Source organism: Aquarana catesbeiana, linkage group LG04 (genome assembly GCF_042186555.1).
Source record: "Aquarana catesbeiana isolate 2022-GZ linkage group LG04, ASM4218655v1, whole genome shotgun sequence".
NCBI classification, from domain to species: domain Eukaryota; kingdom Metazoa; phylum Chordata; class Amphibia; order Anura; family Ranidae; genus Aquarana; species Aquarana catesbeiana.
In genome coordinates this window covers 96,236,697-96,258,572 of record NC_133327.1, presented here as the reverse complement: position 1 = coordinate 96,258,572, position 21,876 = coordinate 96,236,697, and positions in this window count along the sequence as shown.

The following is a 21,876-nucleotide window of genomic DNA, read 5'->3' as shown; positions in this document are numbered from 1 at the left end:
TGCTTCCTCCTCCTCGGCTCTGTTCTCCTTCGCTGCACTGACTCCCAGACTCACTCGACTCCTTGGGCTGCCTTGAGCTTCCTCCTGACTTGTTTCACAGTTCTCTCCAGTCCTCCGCGACTCGCGATCCTTGGTGCCTCCTGCCTGGGCGGCCGCTGCACGTAGAGATCACTCCGCAACATGCAGCAAGACTCGACTAGGGGGGGCCGCGCCGTGCCCCGTCCAGATCTACACGTACAGGAGGAGAGAGCAGTGTGAGTCACTTAAGATATTAAAAAAAAAGTCTGTGGTGGCCGCGGACATTGCAAGGACTGCTCACAGACACCTTGCCGATCCCTGATTGCAATTGCATGTTATTATAAATTACCTTTCCTTTTCAATCTGCTCTATAATTTTCTGTAATATGCAATATGGCTACATGGAGCAGTTCTGTATACAGAATGCCCCCCCCCCCCCCGAGACATAGTTTCCTGCTTCCTACTTGTGTGATTGGCTCACTGATTTTTCCAGAAGTCTACACTAAGATACAAGTCTGATATCAGGCATCCCCTGATACAAAAATTTTATTTATAGTGAGATACTCCCAATAGGAAATCACATCTAAAAGGGAAGGGATGGCAGACCCTGCAATTTTCCTTATTAGAGCCCTGCAAGTGCAGCAGCTGATTGATAATTATGAAGCCACTCCCATTAAATTTCACGTACCACATGGACACAGACAAACACACAGGGATTTCTTCAGAATAACAAAAGGTAGGAATCTGCAACAAAGTTTGTTAAAATCCTTGTATTGTACATAGATCACCAGAGGGGGAATGTTTTTTTTCTCAACAAAAGTGGAGTTACTCTTTAAGGAGGAAGTGGACAGAGCTGTGCATCAAATAGCCAGGAGGCTGAAAAACATTTGTGCTTGTTGTCATTCCGCATAACCCCTGCAAGGGTAGGCTCTGTGTTCCTGGAAAGCTCTCCATTTAGCGCTAATGCGTCTTTATTATGTTACAAAGCATGTATTAATCTGTGGTGCTTTCATCCATTTACACTTTGTTTGGTTTTTTAATGCTCGCTGTGTCAAAGAGATTTTCCATATCCTCTATCAAATAACAGATACAGCAAATCTCCCCCAAAAAAGGACAGGTTTTAACCCTCCATACAACACTACATGTTTTTCAGGAGGAAAAATGTGCATGGATATACTGTATGTAGGTCTACTTGCTTACTTAAGAAGTTTTAGGCCCCCTTTCACACGATCGGTCCACAAAGATCCGCCTGTCCGTTTTTTAGGCAGAACCGAGCGGGCCACTCATTGACTTGTATGGGCAGGCGGATGTCAGTGGAGATGTGCCCGCTGACACCCGCCTGCCATCCGATCCGACAAGATCCGCTGAAAGCAGATGGATGGCGATACGTTCGACATCCATCCAGCGGATCGGATTGGATGAAAACGGTCATGCTATCCGTTTTCATCTGATCTTCCCATAGAGAACAGCCGGGCTCTGACAGGTCCATCGCAGCACAGTGAGCGGAGACAGACCTATCATCCGCCTGCTTAGCGGGGATTAACGAGGTGATCCCCCCTGAGCTAGCGGAGTCCACTGAGCGAATCTGCCCCATGTGAAACGGGCCTTAGGGGTTTCTTTCTAGGAGGGGGGGGGGGGATAGCGCATAGGGACAAGCTAGCTTACTGTAGTTTAATGGGTGACCCCTATGTCCATGTATTCAAACTGCAGCCACGATATGTGAGCTTGTCATTACAAAGTAAGGAAAACAAACACAGGTAATATAACTACACCAATACCTAGTTGCAAGACAACAAAAACATTTGAAAATGTACAATGCCTTTAAGCAATCACTGTTCAAAAAACATTTTGTTCAGTCTTTGCTTTTAAGAAAACAAATTCTTAGACAATATCACCATTTGAATGAAAAAAATAAAAATATCTACACATCACTTTGTTATCAAAAGTGATCGCAAAGTTATTGCTGAATCAATAGACCAGTAACTGAAAACATGAAAGTTATTCTGGTCCATGTGAATCTAAAGTTTGAGAGCTTAGGTGGAATCGTGAAAAAAAAAAAAAAAAATCTCCTTTATTTTTTTTTTTTTTTTACAAGGTTTTGTGAAAGTATACATAGCCTCAATTTATGAGCTGTGACTGCCCTCTAGTGAAAATCTTTGCACACTACATGTACAGGTTTCTACATCTTCAACAGAACTTTAACCACATTCAGTAAGCTCTGGGGAAAATTAGTGCAACTGCACTTGCAAAGTGTTCAGTCTATTTTCCTTTAGTAAATCAACCCCCAAGTTTAATGCAGCTAAAGCATGTTACAGAGCGATTATGGGACTACTGAATTTATATAAAACAAGAATAACACTGGCTTTGGGCTCTCCAACACAGAAAGCTCAAGTTTCATGTCTCCATTTAGTTGCCATACAGAGTGCCAGAAGAGAAAAATAACACGCACCCATGCACAATCACAAATAGACTGTATGGTAGAGATCCAAACCTTCCTTTTGCAAAAACTGACATAACACAATAAGATAGTGAAACGGCCTTAAAAAAGCTTAACCCAGTGGGCACTTAAACCCCCTTCCTAACCAGACCGATTTTCATCTTTCAGTGCTCTCTCATTTTGAATGACAATTACTCAGTCATGCAACTCTGTACCCATATGAAATTTTTGTTCTTTTTTTCACACAAATAGAGCTTTCTTTTGGTGGTATTTAATCACCGCTGGGTTTTAATTTTATTGCACTATAAAAGAAGAAATACAGAAATTTTTGCAAAAAAAAAATAAATGTTTTTTTTTTAAATTTCTGTTACAAATGTAGTGCACTACCCCCGAAGGAGCTGCTGAATTAGTAGTTCAATCTGCCATTCACCCTGCCCCATGCCCTTGTCAATCCTTAGACACACAACAACAGTCAGTTTCTCCTTTTTCTTAGCTTTTATTAATTGGATGAAACTTTGAGAGATATCAGAGATGCCCATAAAGAATTCAAAAGGATAGATCATCACCCATGACCTTGCCCTTAATTATCGCTGCAGACTATTATTTCCATTTAACAAGATGAATCACTCTGAATAATTCCCTTGTATTGATGACCACTGAAGGCAATCTGGCTGAAGATTTACTACTCTGAATAGTTCCTCTGCCCGACTTGATATGCTTCCTTTGGGGTATTAATCCTCTAAGGTCGAAGGGCTGCACCACCTTCTTCATGACCCGCATACTAACACCATTCGGTCTTTGGAAGTTATGGAAATGTGAACTTTGACCACATAATGAATGACTGACTATTGCTCCAGCCCGTCCATTACTGTCCATACTGTGTTCCACAGTCACAGTTTGTTACGCTACTCTCTCCAGCGTTTCTACTTCTTTGAACATTACACTGACCTTCTCCATGTAGCACTAACTCTGGGTGGAGCTGCTGGTTTTTTGCGGGCTGTTACCGTCACCTTCGCTACCTCTATTTCACCAGAACCGGGTCTAGGGTCCCGTTGAGTTTAATACCAGACAATGTAGGCACCGGACACTTGAGTATCTTTTCCAATGCTTTAGTAAACATAAATTGAAGGAAGTAGCAGGAAAGAGGTAGGAGAGTTGCAGGGAAGTTCAAATACCTTTTCTTGGTGTAGCATTAGGAATTTAGACTTGTAGATGAATGTACTATCTCTTTAGAGTTGAATCTTTGCTCGCCTGGATAGGTTTCTCTCACTAACCTAGCAGCCAGTACGTAGCACGAACAAAAGTCTCTGCCACAGACTTGATTGGAACAAAACCCGTACGATCCTCTGCCACAGGATGTAATGGTTTATGATGAACAGCAAACACAGCACTAGAACCTTTAAGCCGACCCGACAGTACTATGCGGTAGGGTTACTTTAGGATACGTCCTCCAACTGAGTCACCAGGCCCCTCTCCAGACCAGCACTCTGCATGATCCTTCCATGACAGGTCCTCCCCTGGGATCTTCTCAGCTGTCCAGCTTCTTCCCGTAGGATAGACAGCCCAGGACCATTCCTCTGCCACTGTGGTAGGCCCCAGACAGGCTTCTGGGCCCACCCACACACTGCAGCTACGTATGTACTCTTAGTACATACCGGTCGGCCAGGAGGGCCAGCAGGTGGAACGAAAACGAACCCTAAAACATGGCGTCTGTCCCATAAATACCCCCTCCCAGAATGCAACTCGGAGGACCTCCTCCACCGAGTTATCTCCAGGACAGAGGAGCACTCATACGCCTTTCCAACACCGACCCATGGCGACAACGACACCCACAGGCACAGTGTGAAATTACATGCAACTCAGCCAAGCTGGAACAGAGGCAAATCTGACTATGTATGAACAGATAACCCACTAATTTTACCTATAAGCGGTAGATTGAAAATCTACCAGCGCTACATTTATATCAAAGTACTGTGTTCCTCAGTCACAGGAATCCGATAAGCGGGTTCACTTTCACCGCTTTACTTCTACTTCCTCCACTGGATCCTCTTTACGATCAAGCACTAGGTTCCCCAACCACAGAAACCTGATGCACTCCACAGGGATGAAGATCCTCCACTTTAGCTCCTTCCCCTGCGGCTCCTCCATCCCTCCTCCACGCACACGGCACATCCCCGCATAGGGATGCCCGGTATGGCCCTTCAGCACGTCATGCTGTCTTTCTTGTGCTTCACAAGAGAACCCCGGAAGCATGTGACCCCAACTTATATAGGAGGCCTGCCCTCTGCCAATGCAAATTAATGATTGGTCAGAGCCCCAACATGAGCTGCCTGCCACTCAAGTCTCAAGTCCAACCTCCCTTTCAGAACAATTCCACTGAAAGCAGGAGAGGATCTCTAAGCCAGAATACAGGTGGTCACACCCCCCACTATACTAACACTCCCACTCTCAGATCAAAACAAACAGGCCTGGAATAGAAACACAGGCCTGGCTAAATTTACCTGAAACTGAATTCTGTCACTAAAACACCTCTAGATCACCTACCTTTAGGTAGTGACCGCTACACAAAATTTAGCAAACTAGTAATTTTTCTTCATAAATTTTGAAGCAGAGCATGATCCCCTCCCCTCGGGGACTGGGCCGCAGGGCAGTATTCCAACATGATAACGATCCCAAACACACCTCCAAGACGACCACTGCCTTGCTAAAGAAGCTGAGGGTAAAAGTGATGGACTGGCCAAGCATGTCTCCAGACCTAAACCCTATTGAGCATCTGTGGGATATCCTCAAACAGAAGGTGGAGGAGCGCAAGGTCTCTAACATCCACCAGCTCCGTGATGTCGTCATGGAGGAGTGGAAGAGGACTCCAGTGGCAACCTGTGAAGCTCTGGTGAACTCCATGCCCAAGAGGGTTAAGGCAGTGCTGGAAAATAATGGTGGCCACACAAAATATTGAGACTTTGGGCCCAATTTGGACATTTTCACTTAGGGGTGTACTCACTTTTGTTGCCAGCGGTTTAGACATTAATGGCTGTGTGTTGAGTTATTTTGAGGGGACAGCAAATTTACACAGTTATACAAGCTGTACACTCACTACTTTGCATTGTAGCAAAGTGTCATTTCTTCAGTGTTGTCACATGAAAAGATAGAATAAAATATTTACAAAAATGTGAGAGGTGTACTCACTTTTATGAGATACTGTGTCCAATAAAAAAAAAAAAAAAAAAGAAAAAAAAAAATCGAACTTCATAAATTTAGGCCAAAATGTATTCTGCTACATGTTTTTGGTAAAAAAATCCCAATAAGTGCATACTGATTGGTTTGTGCAAAATTTATAACGTCTACAAACTATTGTGTATATATACTGGAATTTTTATTATTATTTTTTTTTTTATACTAGTAATGGCGCCAATCAGCAACTTACATCGGGGCTGCAAAAGTATGGCGGACAATCTGACACTAATTGACACTTTGTGGGAACCAGTGACACTAATAAAAGTGATCAGTGCTAAAAATATGCACTGCCACTGTACTAATGACACTGGGGTTGATTTACTAAAAGGTAATAGTCTGTGCACTGCAAATGCACCCACAAATGTACTGCAAGTGCAGTTGCTGTAGATCTGAGGGGGACATGCAAGGAAAATAAAAAAACAGCATTTTTGCTTGCACATGATTGGATGAAAGACATCAACAGAGCTTCCCCTCAGATCTAGAGCAACTGCACTTCTTATGCACAGCGTATTTGCCTTTAGTAAATCAACCTCACTGGCTGGGAAAGTGTTAAACATCTAGGGCGATCAAAGGGTTAAACTTGTGCCTAACCAGTGTTTGAGTGTACTATGTGGTGTTTTCACTAAGGGATGTGACGGTTTTTATTCCCTGCTTTGCAGGGAAACAAAAAACGGCACATCGATGCTTACAGGACAGAGCTTTGTATTGTTTACATAGGCAGAGCTCTGTTCGGTCTTCCTCCTTACCACTCAGCAGGTGCTGGCGGTCATCCATTGGCTAGCACCTGCTGATTGGCTTGGGCTGTGACTAATCACAGCACAGCCGGCGCGCCCCCTGCCAGAAAAGCAGAATCACGTATATATACACACACATGTGATTCTGCGCAGCTGGCCTGCACTGTAGCAGTAAAGCTACAATGAGCCGTTGGCAAGTGGTTAAAGGGATTGTATATACATATACATATATGTAACATGGCTTTGCACAGAGCAGTCCTCAATCCTCTTCTTCTGGGTTACCCTGCCGGGGCTCCCGGCTTCTCATCTCCTTTGTGTGCCACCATAGGAAGCCAATTCATATGGTGGCACACCTGCGGGATTGATCCCAAGCCACACTGCTGTGTCTGTTGACACAGATAGTGCAGCTCGGCTCTACCCCACACCTGCTCTCTTTCACGGGATTTGACTGACAGCAGCAGGAGCCTATGGCTGCTATCAATCTGCCCAGTGAGGGAGAGAGGAAAAAAAAATGCTGCTCTTGGGAACAAGCGCTGTATCAAGATTGGGCTCCGGTGAGTATAAGGGGGAGCTGGGGAGGGTTCCTAATCACAGAAGGTTTTTTTTACGTTAAAGCCCGGTTCACACTGGTGCGACACTCAAGTCGTATGACTGTCGATCAAACTTTGCCCCGTCATTTCGGTCGGACATCGATCCGACTTCCATGCGACTTTAATGAACAGGATCTGATCTTAATCAGACTTTGAGATGAGTGCGACTTGGGTCTGTTATGGATTTTGAGGGGAAACCCCATGCAGAAAAAAAAAAAAGGGTGTGGGGTTCCCCCCAAATTCCATACCAGACCCTTATCCGAGCATGCAGCCTGGCAGGCCAGGAAAGGATGGGGGGGATATGAGCGAGCACCCCCCCTCCTGAACCATACCAGGCTACATGCCCTAAACATGGGGGCGTTGCATGTTGATGTGGACAAGGACCTCTTCCCCACAACCCTGGGCTGTGGTTGTGGGGGACTGCAGGTGGGGCCTTATCGGCATCTGGAAGCCCCCTAGATGCCAGCCGCCCCCATGTGAATGAGTATGGGGTACATAGTACCCCTACCCATTCACCCCAAAAAACAGTGTAGTTTAAAAAAAATAGGAGGCAGTTTCTGACAAGTCCTTTATTAAAAATTAATAATGTGATCCGTGGTAGCTCCAACGTCAACCACATCCACAGGGAACACTGTTCATTTTTAATAAAGGACTTTAATAAAAACTGCCTCCGGTTCTTCTTACACTACAATGTTTTTTTTGGGTGAATGGGTAGGGGTACATTGTACCCTATACTCATTCACATGGGGGGGGCTGGGTTCTGGGGGCCCCCTTTCTTAAAAGGGGCTTCCAGATGCCAATAAGCCCCCTGCCCGCAGACCCCCACAACCAAAGCTGAGGGAAAGAGGCCCTTGAGTAGAGCCCCCCTGCCGCAAAGCACCCCCCCATGTTGGGGACATATGGCCTGGTATGGTTCAGCAGGGGGGGGGGCTCGCTTGCCCCCCCCTTTTTCCTGGCCTGCCAGGCTGCATGCTTGAATAAAGGGTCTTGTATGTATTTTGGAGGACCCCACGTAATTTTTTTTTTCTTTTGGTGTGGGGACCCCACACAATTGTTTTTTCTCAATAAATTTTGCATTGAAATTTGACTTCTGAGCACGTCGCATGTCACAAGACGGATCAGTTAAGATAGTGATCCGACTTGGATGTGACTTCAATTAAAATCTATAGGCTGAAATCGGACCCAGGTCCAACCAAAGTAGTGCAGGTACCTTTTCAAATGCCAGACCAGTTAAGACAGCTCTCATTGGGATTCGGGAAACATTGTGTAGCACTAACTCTCGGTGGAGCTGCTGGTTTAAAGCGGGCTGTTACCTTCACTCACGATACCTCTGTTTCACCGGCACCGGGTCTAGGGTCCCGTTGAGTTTACCTCTGGACGATGTAGGCACCAAACACTTGAGTATATTTTCCAGTGCTTTATTGAACAAGTAATAAAGGAAGTAGCAGGAAAGAGGCAAGAGGAAAGTTGCAGGGAAGCTCAAATACCTTTCCTTAGTATTCTCTAGAACATTCTTTGGAATTGAACACTTGTAGTTGAATGCACTCCCCTTGTGGGATTCAATCTTTGCCCGCCTGGATAGGCCTCTCTCACTTGCCTAGCAGCCAGTACGCAGCACGAACAAAAGTCTCTGCCACAGACTTGTTTGGAATAAAACCCGTACGATCCTCTGCCACAGAATGTATTGGTTTGCGATGAATGTCAGACACAGTACTTGAACCTTTAAGCCAACCCGGTAGCACTATGCAGTAAGATTACTTCAGGATATGTCCTCCAGCTGAGTCACCAGGCCCCTCTCCAGACCAGCACTCTGCATGATCCTTCCATGACGGGTCCTCCCCTGGGATCTCCTCGGTTGTCCAGCTTCTTCACTCAGGATAGACAGCTCAGGACCATTCCTCTGCTGCTGTGGTAGGCCCCAGACAGGCTTCTGGGCCCACCCACACGGCGCAGCGACGTGGGCCTCCGGAACGGAGGACCACGAGGTGGTACTCTTAATGCATACCTGTCGGCCAGGAGGGCCAGCAGGTGGCTGAAAAAACGAACCCCTGAACATGGCGTCTGTCCCATGAATACCCTCTCCCAGAATGCAACTCGGAGGACCACCTCCACCGAGTTATCTCCGGGACAGCAATCATACGCTTCAACACGTTGCCTTTCCAACACCAGCCCATGGTGACAACGACACCCACCGGCACAGTGTGGAACTACACGCAACTCAGCCAAGCTGGAACAGAGGCAAATCTAACTTCACCTAACAAGTAACCCACAAAATTTACCTATCAGCAGTAGATTAAAAATCTACCAGCGCTACAATTGCATTGTATATGTCATGCGACATGTGCTCTCAAAGTCGGAGTGCATGTCGCACCAGTGTGAACCGGGTCTTATGCAGAGAATACATACAACAGAGAATGCAAATGTATCGTTGGTATTTTACTGAACTTCCACGTCAACAGTTACAGACCACTTTTTAGTGAAAAAGATTTCCCTGAAAGCATATAGCCCAGTGCTGAATTAAGAAATAATTTCAAACAGGTGCTAACAATCAATGATAACGATTTGGTTGACATAAACTAATTAACTAAAATAGAAACAGCAGGATGGAAAAAAATAAAGCAGTGCAAGGGACAACCATGCACTTTGGTAAGCCATGCCTTAGCAAGCTACAAGCAGCGTTCATACCACCAGAGCATTCCTAAAGATGGATGTCTAGAGCCTTTTTAGACCATGACAAAAGCATCATAGCAACATCATGATCTTCTTGTTAGGTTAAAAAGTTACTAGAATCTTTGTGCACCATGTCCAAAGTTCAGATTACCTAATTATCACCCTGCTACTCACTATTTCCTTTATTTGCTGTCTGAAATTTTTTTTTTCCCTCTTAGGCCGGCTTCACATATGTGCTGCCACAGTTCCCAGCATGGGGTCCACTGCATCCCTGTTCACCGGTTCAGGTGCGAATCAGGCCTGAATTTTTGCCTGAATTTGCACCTGAACTGGACCCAAAGATGCACAGGACACCTTTGGAATGCGGACCGTGGCTGCCTCGGACCTGTGTGAACCGGTTCGATTGCGTGCGGGGCACACTCACATGTTATGCGAATTGGATGCAGAGAACCCACATCAAATTCACACATATGTGAACCCAGCCTTAGCAGAAGCCCTCTTCCCAGATGAGAATATGTACATTGTGGATTTCTAGGTCCCCTATTGGAGCAGTTTTGGTTTCTCTAAAATTGACAGATTTGGCATGTATTTTTAATGTGATCTGAAGGGACTGTGATGACCCCACTGCTGCACAACTTCCCTCTTCCCCTTCATTGGGGAAATGCTCCTTACATTGATGGTCAGTGGGAAGAATGCCCCCCTATGGTGGTGGTCAGAATGCCAGCAATAAATCATTGATGTCATAGTGCTGACCAAGTGGTGTTAGAAATATGCAATCACCAGATGGGAGGCCAATCAGCCACAATTCAAGGAAACCCCTAGCAACCTCTGGATAAACCCTAGAGTTCCACATAACTCTGGTAGAGGATAGCTACTCTAGATACTCTCTCAATATAGGCTGCTATAAACTTTGACTGCAAAAACAAGTAGAAGTCCAAGCTAAGGAACAGTTGTATCTATAGCTTTAAAAAGAGAAGCTCTGATTGAGGCAGCCTGTCATCAGCTTTGCGTTTCCGAAGAATGAAGGAGACCTTTTGTGACTGTGGAAAAACTGGGGAGTGGAAAATCTGGCGCAGTTCTGCATAGAAACCAATCGGCTTCCAGGTTTTATTGTCAAACCCTAATTGAACAAGCTGAAGTTTAGAAGCTGATTGGCTACCATGCACAGCTGCACATGATTTTGCACTCTCCAGTTTTAGTAAATCAACCCCTGTGTGCTGTTCTAATACTTGTACCTCTTGACTGTGTTGCGAGAACTGCTTTCCCATGATGCTGTGTGTGCTGAGTTTTCTGCCTGGTGCCATACTATCGGGTAGAGCCCCGGGGCTCTGCTTGTTGTGAATGTTATGGAATACTAGTACAAGATTACCTGATCAAACCCTAAGATCATGTGTGGGTTCACCTAAATTGATTGTAAACACCTTGTAAAACAACCCATTCAGTTTAAAATAGAAATGAAAGGCAAAAAACTTGTATAGATATGAAAAAAATATTATAAACACCTTTTTTCTCATTTTTTATAAGTGATCGCATACACTTTGTTCTCAGCTGCATAAGAGCTGAGGAAGGAGGAAGAGCAGTACACTGTTCTTCTCATTGATATGCTGTGCAGGAATTAGGCGTGTCAGGACAAGTCTGAACGTTGGGGGAAAGCAGGCTGAGTTCCCAGCACAGCTAGAGAACTGACCACGGTGTGTTCTCCTGATTAGTGTGAACAGTTTTTGATAGGAAAGCAGAGGGACTGGCAGGAACACCAGTGATTTCAATGGAAGCAATACAAAGACAACAGGATACTTTTGCATATAAGTACATGGTACAGCAGGCACATATCAGGAATATGAAATGTTGGGCTTACATATTCTTTTAAAAGTGTAGGGCTTGAGTGGACTGTTATTTCCCCCAATAACATGACCTCTATGAGCTTTGTGTGCCTTCTTCATGTCACTTAACACCCTTCTCATTGATTTCCAAGTTTCTGGTCTCTGCATGCTTTTTATGTGCTTTGGTTTTATTCTCCTATGTATATAGCTGTCAGCATTCCATGTTCCAGATTACTCATAAACTTGAGAAAAGTAGAACAGCCACACAGTTAATAATAAAATAAAACTGATAATGACGCCAATTTTAAAAGTTTCTGAAACGTAGCATGGATTATTTTCATAAAACCCACTTAAAATTAGGTATCATATGCTTATCACTTCAGTTGGGCTGGCTGCAGGTGGACAGATGTCTCACAAAAGGCAATTGGCAATGCATATTTTCACTTGTGTCAAAGAAGCTTCAGCCTCCTTTACAATCTTTCCTCCAGCAAATCCCACAGCTGGATAAGGTGCAAATGCAGTCGAAGTCTCAATTCCTTTCCTCCATAGAAAAGGGAATGATCAGTTCCCAATTACATGCAAATTTATACTCTAGTTTATACAACCCCCTAGTAAACACTGACATGGTATACCCAGTACAATAATCAATGCTCAGATTTGTTGCATTTTTGGCTACCAGGGGGATGTGTATACCTATCCTGACCCATGACTTCACACCACTCTACAGATAAGGTCTGGCCCTCTATAGACTTCATTCTGAAAATAGTTAACAATGACTTATCTTTGTCAATGTAGATGTGCCATAAAGTTTTTGTTTAATCAACTGACTGTTTTACCAATGCAGCATCTTCCAGAGGCAGATTAATTTTGTATCCCTATTATCACTTGAAATCTTACATACCACCAACAGTCACTAGTTCAAAAGTTAATTTTTGACTAAGCTGAAATAAAATCAAATTTACAAGGTTCCTTAACGGAAGATAAGTTAAACTTTGATAAAGAAATTCCATTGGAAGGACAGATTACCTAGTGTATGAAGATTTTACAACAGTGGCGTCACTAGGGTTGGTGTTACCTGGTGCAGTAAAACATGGTGTCACCCCCCTCCTGCCTAGGCTGCCCAGCACCCTGCAGGCAGTGCACGGTCACGGGGCACACCCAAAACCAGGCCCTGTAAATGATAGTATAGGGTGGTATAGTGACAGGTTAGGGTAGTATAGAGTGGTATAGTGGTAGGTTGGGGTGGTATAGGGCAGGTTTGGGTGGCACAGGGAAGGTTAGGGTAATATAGAGTGGTATAGTGGCAGGTTGGGGTGGTATGGGGTAGGTTGGATTGGTATATTGGCAGGTTGGGGTGGTACAGGGTAGGTTGGGGGTGGTATAAGGCAGGTTGGGTTGGTACAGGACAGTTTTGGGTGGTACAGGGCAGGTTGGGGTGACATAGTGGCAGGTTGGGGTGGTATGGGGTAGGTTGGATTGGTATATTGGCAGGTTGGGGTGGCACAGGGCAGTTTGGGGTGGTATTGGGCAGTTTGGGGTGGCACAGGGCAGGTAGGGGTGGTACAGGGCAGGTAGGGGTGTGTGGCAGTGTGCTGTGCAGTAACTTATAGCATACCTCATGCTTGCAGATGAAGACCCGGGCGGGTGGGCGGGGCTGCTGTGTCCTCGGCTCTATCTCCTTCAGCTGTGGGATCAGCGTGAAGCGGTCTGTGGGAGGAGTGAAGGAGGCGGCCACACCCCAGCTCTGCCCACCTAATCCGGCTGCCACGGGAGATATTGGAGATCCCTGAGTGACAGCTGGGGAGTTTTATAGGCAGCATCCCCCGCACGGCTGAATGCCCTGCTCGCGCCACTCCGATGCAAGCTATAGTATTTAGCGGCGGCCCCGGTGTCACCCCTCTGGCGGGTGTCACCCGGTGCGGGCCACACCCCCATAGCAACGCCACTGTTTTACAATAAGTAAATACAGTGCCTTGAAAAAGTATTCATACCCCTAGACATTTTCCACACTGTCATGTTACAAACAAAAATGTGAACATATTTAATTGGGATTTTATGTGATAGACCAACACAAAGTGGCACATAATTGTGAAGTGAAAGGAAAATGATAAAAGGTTTTCAAAATATTTTTGTAAATAAATATCTGAAAAGTGTGGTGTACATTTGTATTCCCCCCCCCCCGTAGGCTGCACTACTGGGGACATTGGCTGCAATGGGGACACAGGCTGCACTACTGGGGACACTGGCTGCACTACCGGGGACACTGGTGAGGCTGCATTGATCTCTTGTATCATGTCTGCAGTCTCTAACTCTCTGACCATGTCCCCAGTCTCTGACCATCTCCTGTACCATGTCCCCAGTCTCTGATCATCTCTCCTGTACCATGTCCCCAGTCTCTGACCATCTCCTGTACCATGTCCGCAGTCTCTGACCATCTCCTGTACCATGTCTGCAGTCTCTGACCATCTCTTGTACCATGTCCTCAGTCTCTGACCATCTCCTGTACCATCTCTGCAGTCTCTGATCATCTCCTGTACCATCCGGTTTCGGCCCCAAAAAAAACATTCGGTGCATTCCTATTAATTATACAACATAAAGGATAAATTGTTTGCTACCGATTTGTCCCAACAATGGAACACTCATATTGGGTCTGCTTCGCGCGGTCACCCTCCCCCCTGACTCCTTACCCCTTGTGGGAACAGTGCCCCTCTGCCTTAATTTGGGACCTCTGCAGTAACGTCATACCTCGCTAATCTGGTCTTTTTATGCATGTGAGTTACTGTGCTGGGCAAAATTATCTTTATTGTTGCTAGTTTTGTAATTGTATTAGGCCCATATACTCTGTATTGTTACATGTATATTTAAGTGAGTTCCACCTGATATACCCTGAAGAAGATCACAATTGAAATGCTCCAGCAACTACGGATGGCAACCATACAGCTATTCATGCATAATGTGTACTGTCTTGCTTTCGTTGGGACAAATCGGTAGCAAACAATTTATCCAAATGGAAAAACAGTAGATCCTGTTGTATAATTAAGAGATCAGATCATTTTATGTGAAATATGAGATGGAAATTTTAATCTTTTTGTACGATTAAAAACTTTTTCTTTTAAATATTTGTCAGTAGTCTTTTTGACTGCCATAAAGGCCAATGGGACATGCATTTTTTTTTGTATTTTTTCAGAAAATACAAGGCTTTTCCTGAATGGCTTAGAAGCATTCAGGCCAACTTGATTTATTTCTGGCAGCACATGAGAAGTTGCCTGACTTGCTGCAGAATACAGAGCAGCGTAATGTAAGTAAACCTTGGATTCCACTTTAAATTCCCGCTTCTTAATTGCTATTCTCCAACCTGTTTTGAAACAGGGTGGAGGGTTGGGCACAGTGCTAGCAGCTCGGCCCCATTAGAATTTACAAGCGTTGTGTAAAAAAGCCCATAGAACACAATCTAATCTCATTGGCCCTCACCCTGAAGACCACCTAAAAGACTGATGTGTACAATTTAAGCAAAATACAGTTATGCTGGTAAAATGCAAGAGGAATGCACAAAGACAAAGAAACAAATATGTGAACCTACAAGAAATACAGGCAAATATCCAGGAGGTAACCAGAGTGAAGGTGTCACCCAAGATTAAAGTATGGTCTGTGGCATTTCATTGGTTGATCAAAAACTGCTAAATGACTAATGTTTTTGTTAAAGCCTGACTTCAGCTCATACAATTTTAGTTTAGTATTAGAAAAAGTAAAGAATAACCCTGGGCAGGACACTTTTTCATGCCCGTAGGCTAATTTTATTATTGTGGAAGTCTTCGGACCCTCCAACACATAAGCCTTGGGTATCCTCCATAGGCAACTCGCTACTCTTAGAAAACTACATTTATACACGCAGGGGATGCCCTGGCAAATTCAAAAAAATGTGGGGATTGTGGCTAGATACTCCTGGGCTTAACTATAAGGAACTTGTCTATCAGAGGCTATTTAATTGTCCAGCTAGACCTTAACAGTTTGGTTTTGTGAATAAGGGGAAATGGATTTCGGCCTATGGGGTCTGGTTACAAAGTTATACTTTGCCTATTCAGCTTTGGAGTTGCATTTATTGTTTCTAAGTTCTTTTATGTGCATTCCATTAAGTTTTTGTCTATGTGAATATTTCCACAATCTTTGTCAGTCGCATTACTTTTTATTGTTTTGCATTGTCTTGGACTGCAAAAATGATATATGTGTTTTAATAAACATTTTCCTGATTTAAAAAAAAGAGAAAAAGTAAAGAAAGATTATAATTTTGCCAGGATTTTATTATTTGAATCCACTGGGGAAATGTCCCTACACGTTATCTTTGAAACTAGGACAAGAAAAAGGAAGATTGGGGTTCATGGAGACAGGAAGGCATGAACATCAATAAAAGTTTCAGCGGTTGTAAACTTTTACTACACTATAAAAAATGTTTTGTTGCTGTGCCTGTAGAGATATTCCACAATTTTCTGTCCCTATGTTACAGCTCATTACACTGACAACTGGATACAGTTATTCATGCCAAATAAATACCTATTTTGACATAACACATCTCTTGACTATTAATACATCCTATGACCATTACCTCATTGTCTGATTAGAATAACCCCTTTTTTAAAATTATAAATGCATATTTAATTGTCTCATTAACTTGTTAATTTGCGTACAAAAAAAAAAAAAAAAAAAAGCTTGAAAGGCCGGGTATACACCAAGATTCACACAGGACAATGTTCACGTTCTTGTGTAATTCGAATGCAGTGTGTTTTTTGAACGGGCTGAAATCACACTGCAACACACCAAAAATAGTGCATGCACTACTTCAAAAACAGCAGTGCAACCAGATCGCATGGTACATCTGTACCTTGCAAGCCAATGCAGGAAAATTCACTGTGTTTGCGACCTGCGTTTGGGGTGTGGTTAACATTGCATTGACACCGACTGCAGATAGCAAGTGCAGTGTTTTTAACACAGTACAGGAAATGCACATGCGTCTTATTTAAGGATATATCAAGTGTAACAAACCATGACCAGGTCAATTTCCTTAAAGCAGAACTCCAACAATAAGAAAATCTACCCTTCCAGTGCCCCCTCCACACTGCAGGGGGGTAAATGGTCATTTAGTTCAGGGGTGCAAGGATAAAATGTATCGCTTACCCCGTCCTTTGGTCCAGCAGGCTTCAGTGCTGTTCTCAGGCTTTGGTGGCGGGGGGGGGGGGGGGGGGGGGGGGGGGGGGCCTTATCACATACAATGCAGAGCTATAAAACCTACCCTGCATAGAAAGGGAGCATGTGACAGTGGTTGAAGGCACCTTAGAGAGGCAGCAATGCCAGACCAGTTGCATGGTTGGAGTGAGCTTGAGAAGCCTGGAATAAGGTATTATACCTTATCCCTGCAGACCTTGACCTTTTAACCCTTGAAGTATGGGGGGGGGGGGGGGCAGTACTGCAAGGGCAGAATTTGTCTTATTCTTGGAGCTCTGCATTAACCACTTGAGTCTCCAGTGTAATTTTAAAAGGGACATAGACAGCTACTACTGGAATTCAAATAGATGTCTCTCATCTGTGCAGCAAATGACACAACTTGTGACAGATTCATGTAACTGTCTGTAAAATGTAAAGTTATCTGCCACAGGGATACCTCGGACAGAGGTAATTGCCTCCAGTTTTCTGATCTATAGTTTTGTAGCTCTAGCACCAGAATAATAAAAGCGTCGGACATAAAAACTACCTGAATTTGTTGTATGCATTAGAAATAGCAAGAAAACTGTTGCGTGGGATTCCTAAATTTGGAGCAGGACTTCCTAATATGACCATAACAACAGAAAAGGGTTGTAAATGCTTTATTGAATAGCTCCCATTGTACTTAAAAGAAAAAAAAAAGTTACAAAAATGTAAAAATATATTTGTAAGTAGTTTGTGTGTGTTATATAACGCAAACTTGTTTCTTTGCCCTACATATGTAAAGCATTGATTTCCTTTAAGTAACATGTACAAGGTTAAATGTTTATACATTTTAGCTTTTAGCCTAAGATTTTTTTTTTTTTTTTTTTTTTTTTTTTTAGCAAACATCTTTATCTTAAGCCTACTTAAGCTGATCTTTCATAAGGAGTCAAGGTTCAATTCTGTCAGAAAAATCTGCATGGCGATACCATCACTTTTAAATATAAACACCCATCTAAAAACCTCTCTTGAAGCCCAGGCCTATAAGGGTACACAAGTGTGGCTTCCTCTGTTTGATATGCATTTGAAATGCAGGGCAAATGCAGAACAGTCTGAATTACGTTAAGGCTACATTCACACCTGAGCATAGCATAGTGCAGCGACAGCTGCTGCATTGCGTTTCTTTTAGCTTTTTTGTGTTTTTTTAGTGGAGCGTCACCATTCATTTGAGTTGACCTCCCTCCGCTCCAAAGAAACTCATGTACCAAATCTTGGCACAGAGCCAGGAGCGTTTGGCTTCGTGTCTTTTCCCACGAGTGTAGTGTGTTTTGTTACTCGACAATCACTGCAAAATCGCACCGTGTTTGGGGTGCCATGAAGAAATAATGGTATCACAAACGCGCCCCGCAAATCAAATAACCTCAAGATCCCGACAGGGGAGGGTCCCAAACTCGCTCATCCATGTCTTTATGGGCCTTGCTTTGTGCACTGGTCAAAATCATTTGGTGGAGGGGGGATTATGGTATGGGGATGTTTTTCAGGGGTTGGGCTTGGCCCCTTAGTTCCAGTGAAGGGAACTCTTAAGGCATCAGCATACCAAGATATTTTGAACAATGTCATGCTCCCAACTTTGTGGGAACAGTTTGGGGCCCCTTCCTGTTTCAACGTGACTGCGCACCAGTTTATTATTATTATTATACAGGATTTATATAGCGCCAACAGTTTGCGCAGCGCTGTGTTGCTTGAAGGAGAGTTCAGAGTCTAGGACTACACCTAGAACCTTGGCATGTGGGGATGGGCTTATAGTTGTGCCATCGATTTTGACAGAGAGATCAGGGGAAGAGGCATAGGGGGAGGAAAAATTATAAGTTCGGTTTTGGCTAGATTGAGTTTAAGGAAGTGGTGAGACATCCAGACTGATATATCTGAGAGTAAATTACTGATACGTGAGGAGACAGAGGGAGCGAGCTGAGGGGTAGAGAAATAGATTTGGGTGTCATCAGCGTAGAGGTGGTATTGGAAGCCATGGGAGGCTATCAGTTGACCCAGGGAGGCAGTGTAGATTGAAAATAGTAGAGGTCCAAGAACAGAACCCTGAGGGACCCCAACAGAGAAAGGAAGAGGAGAGGAGGAAGTAGAGTTATAAGAAACGCTAAAGGTGCGGTTGGATAAGTAGGAAGAGAACCAGCGAAGTGTACAGTCACGGAGACCAAAGGCGTGTAGTTTTTTGAGAAGGAGGGGGTGGTCAACCGTATCAAAGGCAGCAGAGAGGTCCAGGAGTAGGAGTACAGAATAGTGTCGATTGGTTTTGGCCGTTAGTAGATCGTTTGTTAGTTTTAGGAGAGCAGTTTCTGTGGAGTGTTGAGGACGAAATCCAGACTGAAGGGGATCGAGAAGGCCATTATCAGCGAGGTGGACGCTCAGTCGGTTGTAGACCAGACGTTCGAGGAGTTTGGATAAGAAGGGGAGCAAGGAGATGGGGCATAGGTTGTTAAGATTGGATGGGTCCAGTGAGGGCTTTTTAAGTATGGGTCTGACAAGTGCATGTTTTAGAGAGTTAGGGAAGATGCCAGAAGAGAGGGAGAGATTGAAGATGTGGGTTAGAGAGTGTAGTATAGGGCCAGAGGGTGAACGTAGCATTTGTGAGGGAACAGGATCCAGAGGGCAGGTGGTAAGGTGGACATTAGCAAGTAGTTTAGCAACTTCGTCTGTAGTGGTGGGGTTGAAAGAGGGAAATAATGATTGTGCCTGTGGGCATGAAGTGTAAACCGTGGAGGGTGTCGGCACAGTAAAGATCTCAGCGCGAATAGTATCAATCTTCTGTTTGAAGTGATTGGCGATCTCCTGTGCAGTGAGTGAGTTGGCGGGTGGAGGACGAAGTAGGGAGTTGAAGGTGGAGAAGAGTTGATGGGGACAGGATGATAAGTTGCTAATGAGAGTGGTAAAATAGGTCTGCTTGGCAGAGAGGAGGCTGGAGTTGTATTTTTGGAGGGCAGATTTATATTGGTAGAAATCTCTCTGGGACTTAGTCTTATGCCACAGGCGCTCCAGAGCACGACTACGTTTTTTTAGACAAGTTCACAAACAAGGTCCATAAAGACATGGATGAGCAATTTTGGGGTGGAGGAACTTGACTGGCCTGCACAGAGTCCTGATCTCAACCCGATAGAAAACCTTTTGGATGAATTAGAGTGGAGACTGTGAGCCAGGCCTTCTCGTCCACATCAGTGCCTGACCTCGCAAATGCGCTTTTGGAGGAATGGTCAAACATTCCTATAGACACACTCCTAAAGCTTGTGGACAGCCTTCCAAAAAGAGCAGAAGCTATTATAGCTGCAAAGGGTGGGCCAACTCAATATTGAACCCTACGGACTAAGACTGGGATGCCATTAAAGTTCTGTGTCCCAATACTTTTGGTAATACAGTGTATATGAGGACTACAGCACACTGAAGTGAGTGTCCCTGGAATAAGATTTAAACTACCAGCCATTGGAAGCATATACCCCTGAAGGGGAAGGCTTATAGCGACCTGTGTAAGGTCTATTCATGAGGTGAGCGCGCATAGTTTGGAAGGTGAAGGGGCACTGGTGGTGATTTGTGGAGAACACCCATTTCACACTAGAGTTTTTATTTCACTTATGCACTTTGGTCACATTGTATTTTTTATATATATATATATATATATATATATATATATATATATATATGAGCTTTATCACATGAACTATCGCTAGGTGGTGTTTCATTTTTGATGTGCTTACTGTCCACCTATTATCATGTGTTTCTGACATTGTTATTTGTTTTGATTACGGTTCACTTCATTTATTCATCCTTTTGCACTATTGTATACCAGTCATAGTTATTTTTTTATAAGGCATTTATGTACTAAGCACTGTATGTTTGAGAGGTAGCGCTTCACTATTATTAATACTTAAAGCTTCCATATGACAAGGATTTTCAAGTATGCAGCCTCTAATGGCCACTGCTTAAACAAACTTTTCCTAAAGCAACAGAGACTGCCAATATAGACTTCTCATTCTGCAGATGCTAGTTGCTCGGCTGTCATGTGGAGCTTCTGCCTATGGCACATTTGAGTCACTGACCCAGAAATGTGCATATCAGAAGTTCTGATTTTACTACTGCTCTACATCAAAGCATTTAAACCAGAGACTCAACATAACACTCAGGCAATGAGGACAGCAATGTAACATTTTTTTTAAGCAAATGCCTACTTTTAAGTGGTTCTAAAGCCTTAACCTCCCTGGCGGTATGATTATTTCGGATTTTAGGTGCTGAAAGCGGTACAATTATTTTGCATGGAAATTTGGCGTTTTATATTGTAGGTCTGTAATTCTTAACAATAACACACTTAAATCTGTCCAAACAAGAGTCTAGTAGATATCCCGGGTATGATAAAGTTTGAAACACAAACACATAAATTATAATATAATAAATAAAAATAAATAATTAAAAAAAAAAAAAAAAAAAATAATAATAAAATAAATTTCCCCACGATTCACTATCGTCCAATTCTGCAAGTGTTCTAATTTACTATCACTGTTTTCTAGCTGGTCTAAAGCCACTTTTGACGTAAAGGGACACTTTTTGGTTGCTATGGACAATCTCCAGTTTCCAGGCAGAAAGAACAGTATATATAACATAAAACTGCATGCAGGGCATGGGCCAAAGCACTGGGGACAAAAGGGATGTGAAATCATTTCATACAGTACTGTAATCTGTAAGATTACAGTACTGTATGTGTTATGATTTTACACTTTTTTGAATTTGCCGCCAGGCTCCGCCCCCGTGCGTCGCACCGCTCGCAGGGAACGGAGCCTGGCACGGAGAGGCTTCGGAGGAGGACGGAGCCCGCAGACACAGCGGGGGTCATCGCAGGATCCCGGGGACAAGGTAAGTAAAGCCACACCAGGATCCTGCGATGTAATCCCGAGTGTGGCTTGGGGTTACCGCTAATGGTCCTGAATTTTAACCCCGAGCCACACTCGGGAAAACCACCAGGGAGGCTAAAGAGGGGTTCCAGCCTGGGGGAAAAAAATTAAGTCAGCAGCTACAAAATACTGTAGCTGCTGACTTCTAATATAAGGACACTTACCTGTCCAGGGATCCCACAATGTCGGCACCCCAAGTCGATCCGTCCATCGGCTCCGGGTGCAGGTGTCAGCATCTTTGCTAAGGAAA